The following is a 14,181-nucleotide window of genomic DNA, read 5'->3' as shown; positions in this document are numbered from 1 at the left end:
CCTCTACTTTCGTCAAGAGCTCAAGATTATAATAAACGCCATGGTGATGCAGAATGGCTCATAGGTCTGGAAAACCTGAGGAAGTGGGCCAAGACTATCATGGATTTTTTTTTTTTAAATGCAAAGAAGAAAAAGCGTAAAAATGGTTTTCTGAATCCAAGATACTGTGATTTCCCCAAGACTCCATAGTTTATGAGAGAAGCTAGACATGAAAGGGTTTTCTCAGCCTGTGTGAGAATTTTTTCTCTTTTCTACTTTAGTTTCCCTTTGGTTTTCCATCTTTCACTATGAATTATAGGCCTGGTTTCAATTTTAAATTTTGAACATGGGACATGCCTGGGAGACCTTAATGATCTTAATTCTCAATTATAGGATCTATTTACCAAAATCACTCTATCTGATGACCCAGGAATGTGCAGGAAGACACGAGAAGGTACCATGTTAAACTCAAAAGTAAAATCTAGGTTAGAGGTCTCATGGTAGGAAGGGCTCTGGCTCTTTTGGCTATTGGTTCTTGGAAACTTGGGTGAAGAAGTCACCTGTCTGTGGGGGCAGTATTCATGGCGCACCTAAGGAAGATGAAGCAGAGCCTCTCAGGGCTTTGCCAGAGTCAATTAGCACTCCCCATTATCCGATGTTTCATTACCTTCTGAAGTTTCTTACGGAAAGTCTCGCAAGAGGTGTTTTATGAACAAGTTGTAACTATTTTTATGGATTTTAGTGAGTTAGACCAGATTCATGACCCACAACCACATTTGCCATTATGAGCAATATAGACTTTATTTTTTCCAGATTTTGTGCAATGAATATCAATTTTCCCCTCCTTTCAGTAGCACTTAAGGGTGACGTTTTAAGAGTTATTTTATGTGGTCCTTTACAACTGAAATGAAAATGAAAGGAGATTTTGAGATGTAAACTAACCTTTGCCCCTGTTTGAAATCCTGGGGACTGGGGGTTCCCTTTTAGCATTAAGTGCCATGGGGGTGTGCACAGAACGTGAGGGGAGAATAGAAGAGGGTCCGTTAAATCAGGGTTAGGGCTCAGGGAGGGCTTCCCGGCGGAGTGACAAAAACTGAAGGTGGAAAGGGTTGGCTAGGTAAGAATGGCAAATTGGACATGACACTCCCCATGTCTATTTCGGTCACTGCTGTTTCCTCAGGGCTTAGCGGAAGACCTGATTAAATATAGTAGGCGGTCAATAAATAATGGACGTGTGATTGCGGAAAGGGCCATTAATGTGCTGTCCTTCTACAGCAACATGCTTGCATTCAGCAGGAACGTAGCCCTATGCAAATATTTTGGGCAGCAGCAGACTCTCGGGAGGAAGAGCTTCAGGGCAGATGGTGTCTCAGATAAAAGCTCTTACGTGGCTGCCTCCTGTATCTTCAGCATCTTCATTACGTCACTGATTGGGAATATGGATAGGAAAAACCAGGAAATAAATGCTAATGATGATCGCCTCAACTTCCTTCACTAGTGAAATTTGGGCTCTCATCTGGGCTCACCATGGGTGCGTGGTGCTCTACAGAAGTGGCCACAATCCTGAGGGGACAGCAGATGACTTCTGGTCCAAAGGGAGCCTGGCTTCAACTACTGGCCTGAGAAAAAGCTGCAGAAAAGAGTTTGGGCAAAACAAAAGTGAGCATTTGCTGGTTCTGCTCATCAGGTAAGATACTGTAAGGCCAGATGGGATTTTCTCCGAGCGTCTCTGCACTGCTCTAAAGAGATAATGAGCTAATTTGCCACTTTCTCCTTGTCAAAATATATCAGAAGCAGCCGTGCACATTAACACTGTCCTGAGAACAGTAGGGAGAAATAACTCACAGGGCATGGTGATTGCCCTAATTTTGACTCAAGTATTTTTTGCAGTCCATAAGGTAGCAGAAAAAAGAGTGGATGAAGATGTTTAACTTGTGATTTTTGTTGAGGATGCTAGTAGCATGGAAGCTTCTGTCACTGTCCTTCTCCGAACAGCTCGAACGATAGACCAGCACACAAAACGTTTCCGGCACAGACTTTGCTCCAGTAGTTCTGCCTTTGAAAATAACTTGATAACGGCTACAAAGTTCTTTCCAGCCAGAGCCCCCTGTCCTCCGCCTTCAACCACCTCCAAAACACATCTGAGTGTTAGAAGGGCGACTGGGTGGGAGTGGCCTGGGAGCACAGTGGATGTGAAAGGCAGCAAGGTCTATTGGCACATTCCCCGGAAGTGGAAGGAGATTGTGCCACCAGGAAAGTATCAACACGTTCTCATCCCCTCGGGGAAAAGGGCTTGACAATTATTTTGATGCAAGGCTGCCACTGCGAAGTATTTGCTCAACGACAGGAAAGGCCTTCCTCTCAGCAGATGCAGCACCCCCCCCACCCCCCCTTCGGACTCACGGCTTGGCAAGAGCATCTTGGGCTGGATTTCAATCCCGACTTGTCCCCTTGCCTGGGAACAGCCAGCACAACTGTATATGGCAGCCATAATCTAATGTACCCTTTGTTTTGTTTTGTTTTTTTTTAATTTTTTTTTAATGTTTATTTATTTTTGAGACAGAGACAGAGCATGAATGGGGGAGGGTCAGAGAGAGAGGGAGACACAGAATCTGAAACAGGCTCCAGGCTCTGAGCTGTCAGCACAGAGCCCGACGCGGGGCTCGAACTCACAGACAATGAGATCATGACCAGAGCTGAAGTCGGAAGCTCAACCGACTGAGCCACCCAGGCGCCCCTCTAATGTGCCCTTTGGACAATGATTCTATTAGTACTGCAAGAGGTGGCTGCAGACAGGTATCTTTGGCGGGTTTGTTCTTGGCACTGTGCCATTCTTCTTTCCCTATTCCTTTTGTCTGTGCTCCTCTCTCCTCTCTCCGCCTGCTACCTTCAAGCTGGACCTCCAGTGTCAGCACATTATCCAGATCTTCCCTCTTCGTCTTCAAATTCTTCCTCCCTCTTGGTTCTTTCATTAAAAAGTACTCATCCTCGGGGCACCTGGGTGGCTCAGTCGGTTAAGCATCCGACTTCGGCTCAGGCCATGATCTCATGGTTCGTGAGTTCGAGCCCCGCGTCGGGCTCTGTGCTGACAACTCAGAGCCTGGAGCCCGCTTCAGATTCTGTGTTTCCCTCACTCTCTGCCCCTCCCCCGCTCACACTCTGTCTCTGTCACTCTCTCAAAAATAAATAAACATTAAAAAAATTTCCTCATCCTCTGCTCCATTCCTCCAAGACCCTCTGAGGGGGCAGTGCTTAATCTGGTTAATAAATTGGTGCTAAGTTGCTAATTGTTGATAAACTATTACTCTTCCAGATAGAACCTGGATGGCCTTTATACGTTGGGCCACAGGATTTCCATTTTAGTAGAGATCTTTAGGGCATTAGCTCCAAAGGAAATGGACACCGTGAATTTCATGTCCTATGGCATGGCCAATAGAAAGATGTTTCAGGCTGAGTTTTCTTGCATTTCTCAGGCACACTAGGTAGGCGGTATCGCTGGGCAAAATGTGAATTCAGTGGATAACCTGAAGTGATATTCAGAAGTGTTGGGCAAGCTGGAGAAGCGTATTTATAAACATTTCAATTTTTTAAAAATATTAATGACACTATTTTAACACTTTGTAGAATGCAACTCTTACCTGCTCTCCTTGTTGTACACTTCTCTTTTGCTTTCTTCCCAACGTTGCTGTACTTATTTAAATTTATTGTTCTGTAGAATAAATTTATTTGCATCCTTGTCCAGAAACAACCAAAAAGTCTTGGCGTGGTTAGCTTCAGTCATAGCTTGATCCAGGAGCTCCTATTTTCAGGCCCTGGCTACTCTTCTCCTCCTGCGCCATTATTCAGTAATCTTAAATGACCCTTGACTTTTAACCTCTATATCAAAAAAAATTTTTTTTAACTTTAAAAAAGCTATCTTAAATTTTGAAAAATTTAATTCAGGTATGATTGACATAGAACATATTCATTTGAGGTGTACAACATAATGATTTGCTTTGTATGTATTGTAAAATGATCACCACTGTAAGTCTAGTTAACATCTGTCACCATTTATAGTTACAAAATTGTTTTCTTGTGATGAGACTTTTTAAGATCTACTCTCTTAGCAACATTTAAATACACAATACAGTACCATTAACTATAGTCCCCATGCTGTACAAAATAGCACAAAAACTATTTTGAAATCATTTTAAATTTGTGAAAGAGTTTCAAAAGTCATTCAGAAAGTTCTTGAATACCCTCATCCCGCTTCTAGTAATGTTAACTTCCTGGGTGGCAAAAGTACAACGCTCAAAACTAAGAACTTAATACTGTTGCAATCTAAATAAAAAGACTGAGGGTCGCCATTTTTTTCCATGGAAATCTGCTTCAGCATCCAGTTGAGGATCTCACGTCTTACTTAGATGTCACATATCCTTAGTCTCCTCCATTCTGTGACATTTCCTTAACCATTTTTGTCTCTAGTGACCTTAATACTTTCAAAGAGTACTGATCAGTCAGTTTGTAAAACATCGCTCAATTTGAGTCTAATGTTTTCTCATGAGACTGAGGTCATGCATTTGTGTTAAGAATACCTCAGAAATAATATAGACTCTTCTCAGGCCATCATATTGGGGGTACATGATATCAGGATGTCATATTACTGGTAATGTTAATTTAACATGGTGTCAGCCAGGTTTCTCCAATGAAAAGTTAACAATATCTCCCTTTGTAATTAATACATATCTTGGGGGAGATACTTTGAGACTACACAAATATCTTATTTTTCCTCAAACTTTTGCCCATTAATTTTGGAAATCATTGATTGATTTTGCCTGCAACAATTTTTACTGTATTATTCTAATAGTAATTTTCTAGTTCCCTCATTCCATCTATATTTATTGGCTGGAAGTTTTCTGTAAAAAAAGCTGTCTCTTCTCCATTGATATATTTATTCAATTACTTATTGGTATCATTACCAATAAATGTCCATGACATGGACTTTTATTTTATTCTATAAATTACAACCTGACTAGTCACGTTGTACATTTATTTTATTCTGTGGACATTTATGGACATTTATTTTATTCTATACTGCCATTATACAATCCAATAATGCCATTATTTATTTTGTTTTTCAAATGGTTCATCTTTGGCTATTGGAAGCTCTTTCATGCCTTTTGATATGCCTCCATCATCATTATTATTTTTTTTTACGTTTATTTAATTTGAGAGAGAGAGAGAGAGAGAAAATGTGTGAGGGGGAGAGGGGCAGAAAGAGAGAGAGACACAAAATCCAAAGCAGGATCCAGGCTCTGAGCTGTCAGCACATAGCTCCATGCGGGGCTTGAACTCAAGAACCATGAGATCATGACCTTAGCCAAAGTCAGACGCTTAACTGACTGAGCCACCCAGGCACCCTGCCTCCATCATTGTTCTTGAACCCTTCTCTACTTTCTAGCACCTTGAGATGCAACAGCCTCATATGTTTTCTCTATTGTAGTCCCAGAATCAATCATGTCTCCAAGAAGCCCTTGTTCCTTTTCTTGGAGAATGGTATTTGGAACCCAAGATCTGGGTGCTTAGGTATGCTTATCACTCCTGGGGTGTTATTGTGTCTAGGCCTTCTCAAAAACAAGGCTATGAAATACACTAGCTCATGCATACACACACATATTTATTTCTGAGTATATCAGAAACCTATCCATCTATTTGGGCACGTATTTTATTTATTTGTCTATCTATCTATCTATCTATCTATCTATTTTGAGAGAGAGAGTGTGAGCGGGGGAGTAGGGGAGAGAGAGGAAGAGAGAGAGAGAGAGAGAGAGGGAATCCCAAGCAGGCTCTGTGCTGATAGCACAGAGCCCAATGCAGGGCTCAATCTTACCAATCATGAGTTCATGGCCTGAGCCGAATCAAGAGTCTGATGCTTAGCTGACTGAGCCAATCAGGTGCCCCCATTTGGGTACATATTTAAAAACCACAAATTCATACTAGTACCTCTAATATCAATCCAAAAATCTTGGGGTTCATTTAACCTCCCTTCTTTCCTTATTTTCTTAAATTAGTTTATTTCTTTTTAATTTCTTTTTAATTTTTTGAAAGAGAGCAAGAGAGTATGCATTCATGTGAAAGTAGGGGAGGGGCAGAGAGAGAGGGAGGGAGAGAATCCCAAGCAGGTTCCACACTCAGTGCAAAGCCCAACACGGGGCTCGATCCCGCAAACCCTGGGATCATGACTTGAGCCCAAATGAAGAGTCGCACGCTAAACCGACTGAGCCACCCAGGCGCCCCCTTTCTTTCCTTATTTTTAACTTTTTTCTCTGACAGTGAGAAGCTGGACTCTCATTATCTACACTATATTTACCTATTTTCTCAAGCATGGTATAAACATACAAAGTTGTGACCAAATTGCTTCTTTCTCTTTCCTAGGAGTTCCAGAAAAAGTTCCAAGATTGGTTCTTACCGGGCTGGGTTCTGTGCTCATCCCTGATCCATTTACTGTGGCCAGAGGAGTGGATCAAGCTGATAAGTCAGGCCTGAGATACATGTCCACTCCTGAGACGGTGTGTGTGTGTGTGTGTGTGTGTGTGAGACTGTCCCATCTAAACCATAAGGCTTAGTGTAGATGAGGGGTGGTTCCCGGAAATTAGAGTCCAATTATCAGAAGAGAGGGAAATAATTCTGGGCAGGTTAAAACCACAGATGTTCACTGCTCCATTGAGTGGGACAGTAGTACAGCAATGTCAATACTGAGAGAGGTGAGGGGTGGAGGAGTGAAGCGTAGGAATACTTGCACGGATGCAAATGACTGCCAAAAGGTGAGTTGGTTTTTCCTTTTTTTAAAGTATGTACAGTTGATAAGAAGGGGAATATTACCCCAATTTAGCAAGAGTCATTGCCAGGCTTGTTGGCTGGACCTACTTTAAGAAGAAATAAAGAGAAGCTTGCTTAACATGATGCTTTTTGTCCAATTTCATGCCGAAATTCCATGAAATGGCTGCTAGGTTCTGCTTAATTCCAACAGGCTTCTCTACCCAAGATTTGGGCAGCTGCCACAGGGAGGGATCAGTCAAGCCCTCTTGAATGGCTGGCTGCAGACTTTGAGATCACTTTTTTTAATGTTACTAATCAGCGGCTATACTTGAAGCTCCTATAGAGTAGAAAAACTTCAAACTTCAAAATTGTTTGCAACGCTGGAAAGCCACAGAAACATTTAAGTAAGATGTGGAGTTGTTTGTTTTGTTTTGTTTTGTTTTGTTTTTTAAAGGTACAGAGCTGGTGGCTGCTATTTAGTCTTGGGGTGTGAATTTGTTCTAAACCTCTTCGGTTGTTGCTCCCTTTTTACTGCCTTTTGTCTTATTAATACTTCATTTGTATAGAAACTTCCTTAATTAAACAGTGCATTTCATTAATCTAGCATTCGGCTAAAAATCACATCTTAACGAGATTTTATATCTCTCAGCCTTTTTAAAAAATCAACTGCCTCTTTTAAGGGGCTTGGCCCTTTTTCTCTTCTGGGTTATTAGAATGTGTCTACTATGGAATACAACAGCCTTTATGCAGCAACTCAGTGGTTTAATCACAATGCAAAAACAACATTGCTAATCTGAACAATCTACATGGATGACAACTCATTGGAATAACTATCAATTAACAACATAATTGTCATTTATCCGTTGCCAACATTAAAATAGGCAATTGTTACTTCTATGAGCCTTTTGTGCTTTTTTTCCCCCTTCTCTTCACAGGGTGTGGATATAGGGCAGGGACCTGGGTTGAAAACTTGAAACTGATGACCAAGTTACTTGCTGTTTTAATCATTGAATCATCTTTCTTATAGTTGTTCTGAAATAAAACAGTGGTCCTAGTCATAAAATTTCATGCCAGGCTTGGCAGGTCGACCTTGCTTTGGTTCTGAAATCTCTATAGCATCAAACGTGTTGCCAGGTCTATATTCTCTCTAATCAGGGGCTATTATAGACAGAGCATGACATGCGAGTTCTCTCCCATTTTGTTCCAACAAGATCATGTCAAAGAAAACCCAGCCTCTGTACGAAGGCAGAGTCTGCTTTTGCCAGTGCAGCTGAAAAGAACTTAGCCCAGCAGCCTTGGATAATGACCTCCGTGTTTTCCTCTCTACGCGATTGCAACATAGAGACCTGAGCCTCTATGGGTGAGTGGGCAAAAATAGAAGGAAAAGAATCAGGGTTTGGTGGAGAAGGGCGCTGTGAAGATCAGACGTACCATGCCCACCTTATGAGTTGCCTATCTTTCTGTCTCTTAGCAGAAGACAGGTGGCAGGGTGGAATTAGGTTCCTGGTCATGCAGGATCCCCGTCAGGAAGAGCTGCCTAAAAGTAAGACTCCAACTTGTGTTTGGGCACAAATCACTTCACGGTGAAGTGATTTCTAGTGAAGGCCCAGAAGTAGCGAGAATAAAAATTAGCACATACATCCAACCGGCTCTTTTGCATTGGGCCAATTCATCCACACATCATCGCCCCGTACTTCTCCATTTGGAGACAGAAGTTTGACTTGGAACTTGCAACAAACATTCACTTCCTCCTTGGGGGGCACCATAGGGGAATGGAGAAACAGGGTTTTGAGCCAGACCCCAGGTATTGGAATAGCAGCACTTCGAGCTATGGCCAGGGGGTGTCCAGGCTCCTTTCTTGGGTCTTTAATTTCTTACCTCTAAAATGATGAGAATCATTCCACTTTGCAGGGTTGTGTAGAGGATTAAGTGCACTGATGGTGCTTACGATGGCCGGTTGCTATTAAAGAGATAGCTACAGGGGCGCCTGGGTGGCTCGGTCGGTTAAACGTCCGACTTCGGCTCAGGTCATGATCTCACAGTCCGTGGGTTCGAGCCCCACGTCAGGCTCTGTGCTGACCGCTCAGAGCCTGGAGCCTGTTTCAGATTCTGTGTCTCCCTCTCTCTCTGCCCCTCCCCTGTTCATGCTGTGTCTCTCTCTGTCTCAAAAATAAATAAACATTAAAAAAAAATTTTTTTTTAAATAAAAAAATAAAGAGATAGCTACAAAGACACTTTTACTGACCTAAAGATGTTTAAGTTAATGAAATAGCCTTGCTTCTTTGATCTTAATGAAAGGGAATTTAAATTCTTAAAAATTAAAAAAAAATCCTCAATGAGTGATTACATTTTATTTTATTTTTTTAATGTTTATTTATTTTTGAGACAGAGAGAGACAGAGCATGAATGGGGGAGGGGCAGAGAGAGAGGGAGACAGAACCGGAAACAGGCTCCAGGCTCTGAGCCATCAGCCCAGAGCCTGACGCGGGGCTCGAACTCATGGACCACGAGATCGTGACCCGGGCTGAAGTCGGACGCTTAACCGACTGAGCCACCCAGGCGCCCCAAAGTGATTACATTTTAGAGCTCACTTTTGGAATTCAGTGGGCTGTTATTGTTATTACTATGCATAGTAACTTCAATAGTCAGCTCCTGAATCAAGCTTTTCTGTGCAGCTGGATGGGTGCTGTCGGTAAGCGAGCCAGTTTTGCAAACAGAGTGTGACATGTGCAGGTGGAATTTAATAACAATATAGCAAATATCCTTTGTCTTCCCCTCGTGGGTACATCATTTGATTGTTTATAGTATAGCCAGCATTCCAAAGACAGCAAGAACGCTTTCTTGTACTAATTTAACCGTTGTGTTTTGGAGAAGATATAGCTCTGCTTTTTATGCCCCTTTGGCTTAGGGTTGGGGGAGGAGGGCGGCGCTTTTTACGTGCCAAAGAACAAGTTTTCCGTTTATGTAATGTTTTGCCTATTTTTCTTCTCTAGACGCTTCCCTGAAGCCAGCCCATTGTTGTGCTAGTCACTGATGACCCTGGTGATTCTGGCCGCCTGCGTGCTTCTCCCGCGGTGTGGGAAACACACTTTACCTTGTGGCTCCGCCCTTCAAAGGTTCTGTTTGCCGCACGGAAGAACTGTTGACTCTGCCAGTCGGGAACGTCTCATTGCATCCTTTTTCCACACCATCTGTCTGACCTGGACCCATTCCAAACACTACGGCTCTGCTGGCAGAATGGTCTTCCTGCTACAGAAGTTGTGTAATCTGCTAATTGACAGGGTAAGGAAAATTTGTATTTGGGTTACAGCTGAAAAGTTGGATGTTTCTTTGATGGGGCTTTAAATACTGACATATGCTGCATTGGTTTTTGATTTTAGGCATCCCGTTTGTGCATAATCACGCACTCTCCCCTGTGTTCTCTGCCTCATTGAGAATATGGCATCCTTGGGAGAAGAACACCGATGTGGTCTACCAGAGAATTATCCTCTACCTGGTGTACTCATGAAGCAACGATTTTATTATTATTATCTCTTTGTAGTATGAGACAGATGGCAAAGCAGGAGTTTGCTTTACTGAACGAGATGCAGTGTTGGTCACGGCAAATCGCCTGGAATGGTTAATATCTTCAGTCGTTGTTGTGTCTAATGAGCGTCTTCGCTTTGGTACAAGGCCTGGTCCTACACTCAGCCCCTCATTTAAGTGCCAAGTTGTTGTCGATCCTCTTTTTGTGCCCATAGGCTAAGGGTAGAAGAATCCTAGAGAAGGAAATATCTTTAAAATCGCGCTGTTCAAGTGCACCCTTGGGGTCATCCTTCTCTTAAAATTGTGCTTTTAAATCTTAGCGTGAGCAAACCCCACGTCAGGAGGCGTGGTCGTGCGCAACAACGAGACCCGTGTCCCTAAAGCACGATCCGCTCTACACAGGAGCTACCGGAACATGTTGGGGATAGTGCACGAGTTGGGGGTGATACCAAGGCTCTGGCCTCCACAGGTCCCTCTCTCAGCTGTACCCCTCGACCCGCGCTGAGCAACGCTCAGCGTGAGGAAAGATGAGAACGGAAGAGAGCTTCTTCTCTACCTTTGAAAACTTCAAAGACGTCGTTCCCAATCTGGTTCTGATGATCCATGTCTCAGTGCAAAGCATCCATAAGGATCTAAAACCTGTGCACTGATCAGAAATCGTTTTTGGAAATTCGGATTTAATCCCATGAGCCAAATGATCACTACCAACAGCGATCAGGGAAAACCAAAGTCCACAGCAAATTTTCATTTGGCAAATGCATAAAATGTTCAAAAGAGCAGAGGTCTCATTTACATTCCTTCCTCTCATATGGGATTTTCTTCTATATTAGTAATTAAAGGGTGCAGGCTATAGAGTGCAACTATATCACATAATAGCCATCGGGGACGCACTAACAACTTCCTTGAAGTAACGCACACTAGGGTGTTTATGGTTCAGTGTCACATTGACTCTCTTTGATCTAAATTAGGATTCATTGGCAAACTCACAATAGGCTCCACATGTACCCCTCTCAACCTCTTTCTTTTAATCATGGAAATTAGAGATGGAAAATACCCATTAAGTCACTTAGTTCACTTCCCTGCCAGGGTGAAATTGTGGCCTGTGATACACGGGCAGTGCTTGGTCCAGCTTAAATCTAAATGTCTCAGGGGACATGCAGCCTCTTGGTTTTATAGTTTTCCTTTTTCACTTGCAGTTCGGAGAGGGGGAAAATACACAACAGAGGGAGAGATTCCCTCCCCTCCTCATGCACTGGAGTTAATGCTGGAGGGTGAGTGAATGTGCTCACGGCCTGTCAGCCTTCTGGAAACCACACCTTTTGCTGTGGCGATTTCATTACTCATAAGGTACACAGTTAAATTCAACCCCCATCCCCAATATGTTTTACTCTTCAGCTCAGTGAAACTCTCCAGGTTCCTGGACTTTTCCTGTAAACTCGAGCCAGCAAGCACCCCAGGTTTGGTGGGAGGGGCGAGGCCCAGGAAGGGAGAGCCTATCTATTTTAGGGTCTCTGGTTGATTCGTTGTAAACTGCACAGGCCTTCCTGTGATGTCACTGGCACAGTGTGAGCTCATGAATGGAACACTGCCTATGTTATTCTGGTGAGTGACCCACTGGGGTATTTTTATACTTTTGGCATCTGAAAGATGAGAGATGTGCGTCGTTGCACAATGAATTCTGTCCCTGACTCGTGTTCAACAACAGCGGACTGTCCACTCAGCATCTGCTCATATGTCTGGCTCTTGAAGTCAGTTCGAGGGGAAAGCAGCAAAATCCCAGGGACCATCTTGCCACTGGGGTCTCTGGGAGACACGTGGCAGCTGAGACTTCAAACAGGAGGCGACGCCCATCATGACACTTGCATTTCGGGTTTGTGTCAGAGGCCGCGTTTTAGTCTGGAGAGCTGGCACTAACTTAGAACAGTCTAAGCGAACGTTTCAAATCCAGACACAGACGTGTTAGAATATGATCATTCATGTTACAAGATGGAGGTCTCCCCCACCCCAATTCACTGCAAGTTTCACTAAATAGTTAACTGAAGGAGGATCCAGTTTGCAAAACCTGATGTGCAACTGTGTCCGAGAAGATACCCATTGTGGTTTCTCTTAGACAAAAAAATGTTTGCCTTTCTGTACATCTGTGTTAACTATGCATTCACATACTTTCTAGGGCTTCTACAGTGGACAATGTATTCCTGGGATGATTCTTACTTTAAATACCTTTGAGTGGCGGGGCGCCTGGGTGGCTCAGCCAGTTGAGCGTCCGACTTCGGCTCAGGTCATGATCTCACGGTCCGTGAGTTCGAGCCCCGAGTCGGGCTCTGTGCTGACGGCTCGGAGCCTGGAGCCTGCTTCCGATTCTGTGTCTCCCTCTCTCTCTGACCCTCCCCCGTTCATGCTCTGTCTCTCTCTGTCTCAAAAATAAATAAACATTAAAAAAAAATTAAATATCTTTGAGTGGTAATTGATACTGGGTCTTGGAATGGGGGGCAAAAAAAGATCCAAATTAGGTTCAGGGTGATGGTCTAGAATGAGGATTCTCCTGAATGCCATTCTAATACTGAGTCCTACTTAGCTAATGAAAACCTTAATTTTTTTAAACTTTATTTAAAAAATTTTTTTTAAATTTATATTGAGAGATATAGAGAGCAAGCAGGGGAGGGGCAGAGAGAGACAGAATCCCAAGCAGCTCCGTGCTGTCAATGCAGGGCTCGAAATCACGAACTGTGAGATCATGGCCTGAGTCCAAATCAAGAGTCAGACACTCAACCAACTGAGCCACCCAGGAGCCCCTGAAAGATCTCGAATCTTAAAACAGATGTGGCGAAAACTGCTTATCATTCTCCCAATCTCCATTCTCCCTGACACATATCTATTTACTTATTATCTTTAAAGTTTATTTATTTATTTTGAGAGAGAGAGAGAGAGAGAGAGAGCTAGCATGAGCAGGGGAGGGGCAGAAAGAGAGAAGGAAAGAAAGAGAATCCCAAATGGGGAGATTCTGGACACGGGGCTCAAACTCCCAAACCATGAGATCATGACCAGAGCGCAAACCAGAAGCAGGAAGCTTAGCAGACTGAGCCACCGAGGCGCCCCTCCCTGACTTTTACTGTTTCTCACCCACCCTCACGGCCCTCTCACTCTACCTCCTACCTGGGTGAGGCTGTGCGAGGGCAAGCGGCATGGAGCCCTTCTGCTGGGGGTGCCCCACCCCTCCGTCCTGTTGCTGTCAGCCTGGAGAACGGACGTGGTGGTTGGAGCTCTAGCTGCTGGAAGATGACAGGAAGACCACTCTTAGGAGTGACTGCAGGCCGCTGAGTCCCAGATAATTTCATGGAGCTGCCTGACTCACCCCTGAGACTTCTTTTACATGAAAGAATCCCAAATACACCATTAGCTGAAGTGAACAATATGGACACTGAGAAAAAGCCTCCTCTTTGTTTCTTCTATCCATCCTGCTCATGACGTGGAGGAAGGTACGTTCCCACTCCATAAAGGATTTCAGGACGACCCAGGCCAGAAATAATGGTAAGTAGGACTAAAAATAGAGTGACCGAGAGGAGAGCACATGACTAGGAGGTCAGGACCAGGATAAGGTAAACCGAGATAGAGGACAGAGATAGATGGATTCCGAAGGGACGTGATCTGTACATCAGATCAACTGTAGTGTGGCAAGCACCCATATCAGAATGTTTAGAGACTTTTCGTCTTAAAATGAGAGCCATTGAGATCTCGTCCTGTTTAACGCGCGCCTGTCACATGCTTCCCTCGGCCAGCCCGTGACACTCCCGGACGGTGTCTGCGGAGCTCTGGGCAGACTCTCCACACCCAGAGATGCCGCAGAGCCTCCTCGCTGGCTGGCTGGGTTGCCGTTGGCAA

General features: G+C 43.8%; 1 long non-coding RNA gene across 1 annotated transcript; it reads left to right on the top strand.

Moving 5' to 3' along the window:
• Positions 1-333: 333 nt before the first annotated feature.
• On the top strand, positions 334-9,834 carry LOC107180498. Its single transcript, XR_001511257.2, has 4 exons — positions 334-1,666; positions 6,394-6,527; positions 7,989-8,137; positions 9,771-9,834. It is a non-coding gene; the product is annotated as an uncharacterized LOC107180498 (long non-coding RNA).
• Positions 9,835-14,181: the final 4,347 nt, after the last annotated feature.

Source organism: Panthera tigris, chromosome C1 (genome assembly GCF_018350195.1).
Source record: "Panthera tigris isolate Pti1 chromosome C1, P.tigris_Pti1_mat1.1, whole genome shotgun sequence".
NCBI classification, from domain to species: domain Eukaryota; kingdom Metazoa; phylum Chordata; class Mammalia; order Carnivora; family Felidae; genus Panthera; species Panthera tigris.
The sequence above is the reverse complement of the archived record's forward strand: the minus strand, read 5'-3'. Positions and strand labels throughout refer to the sequence as shown.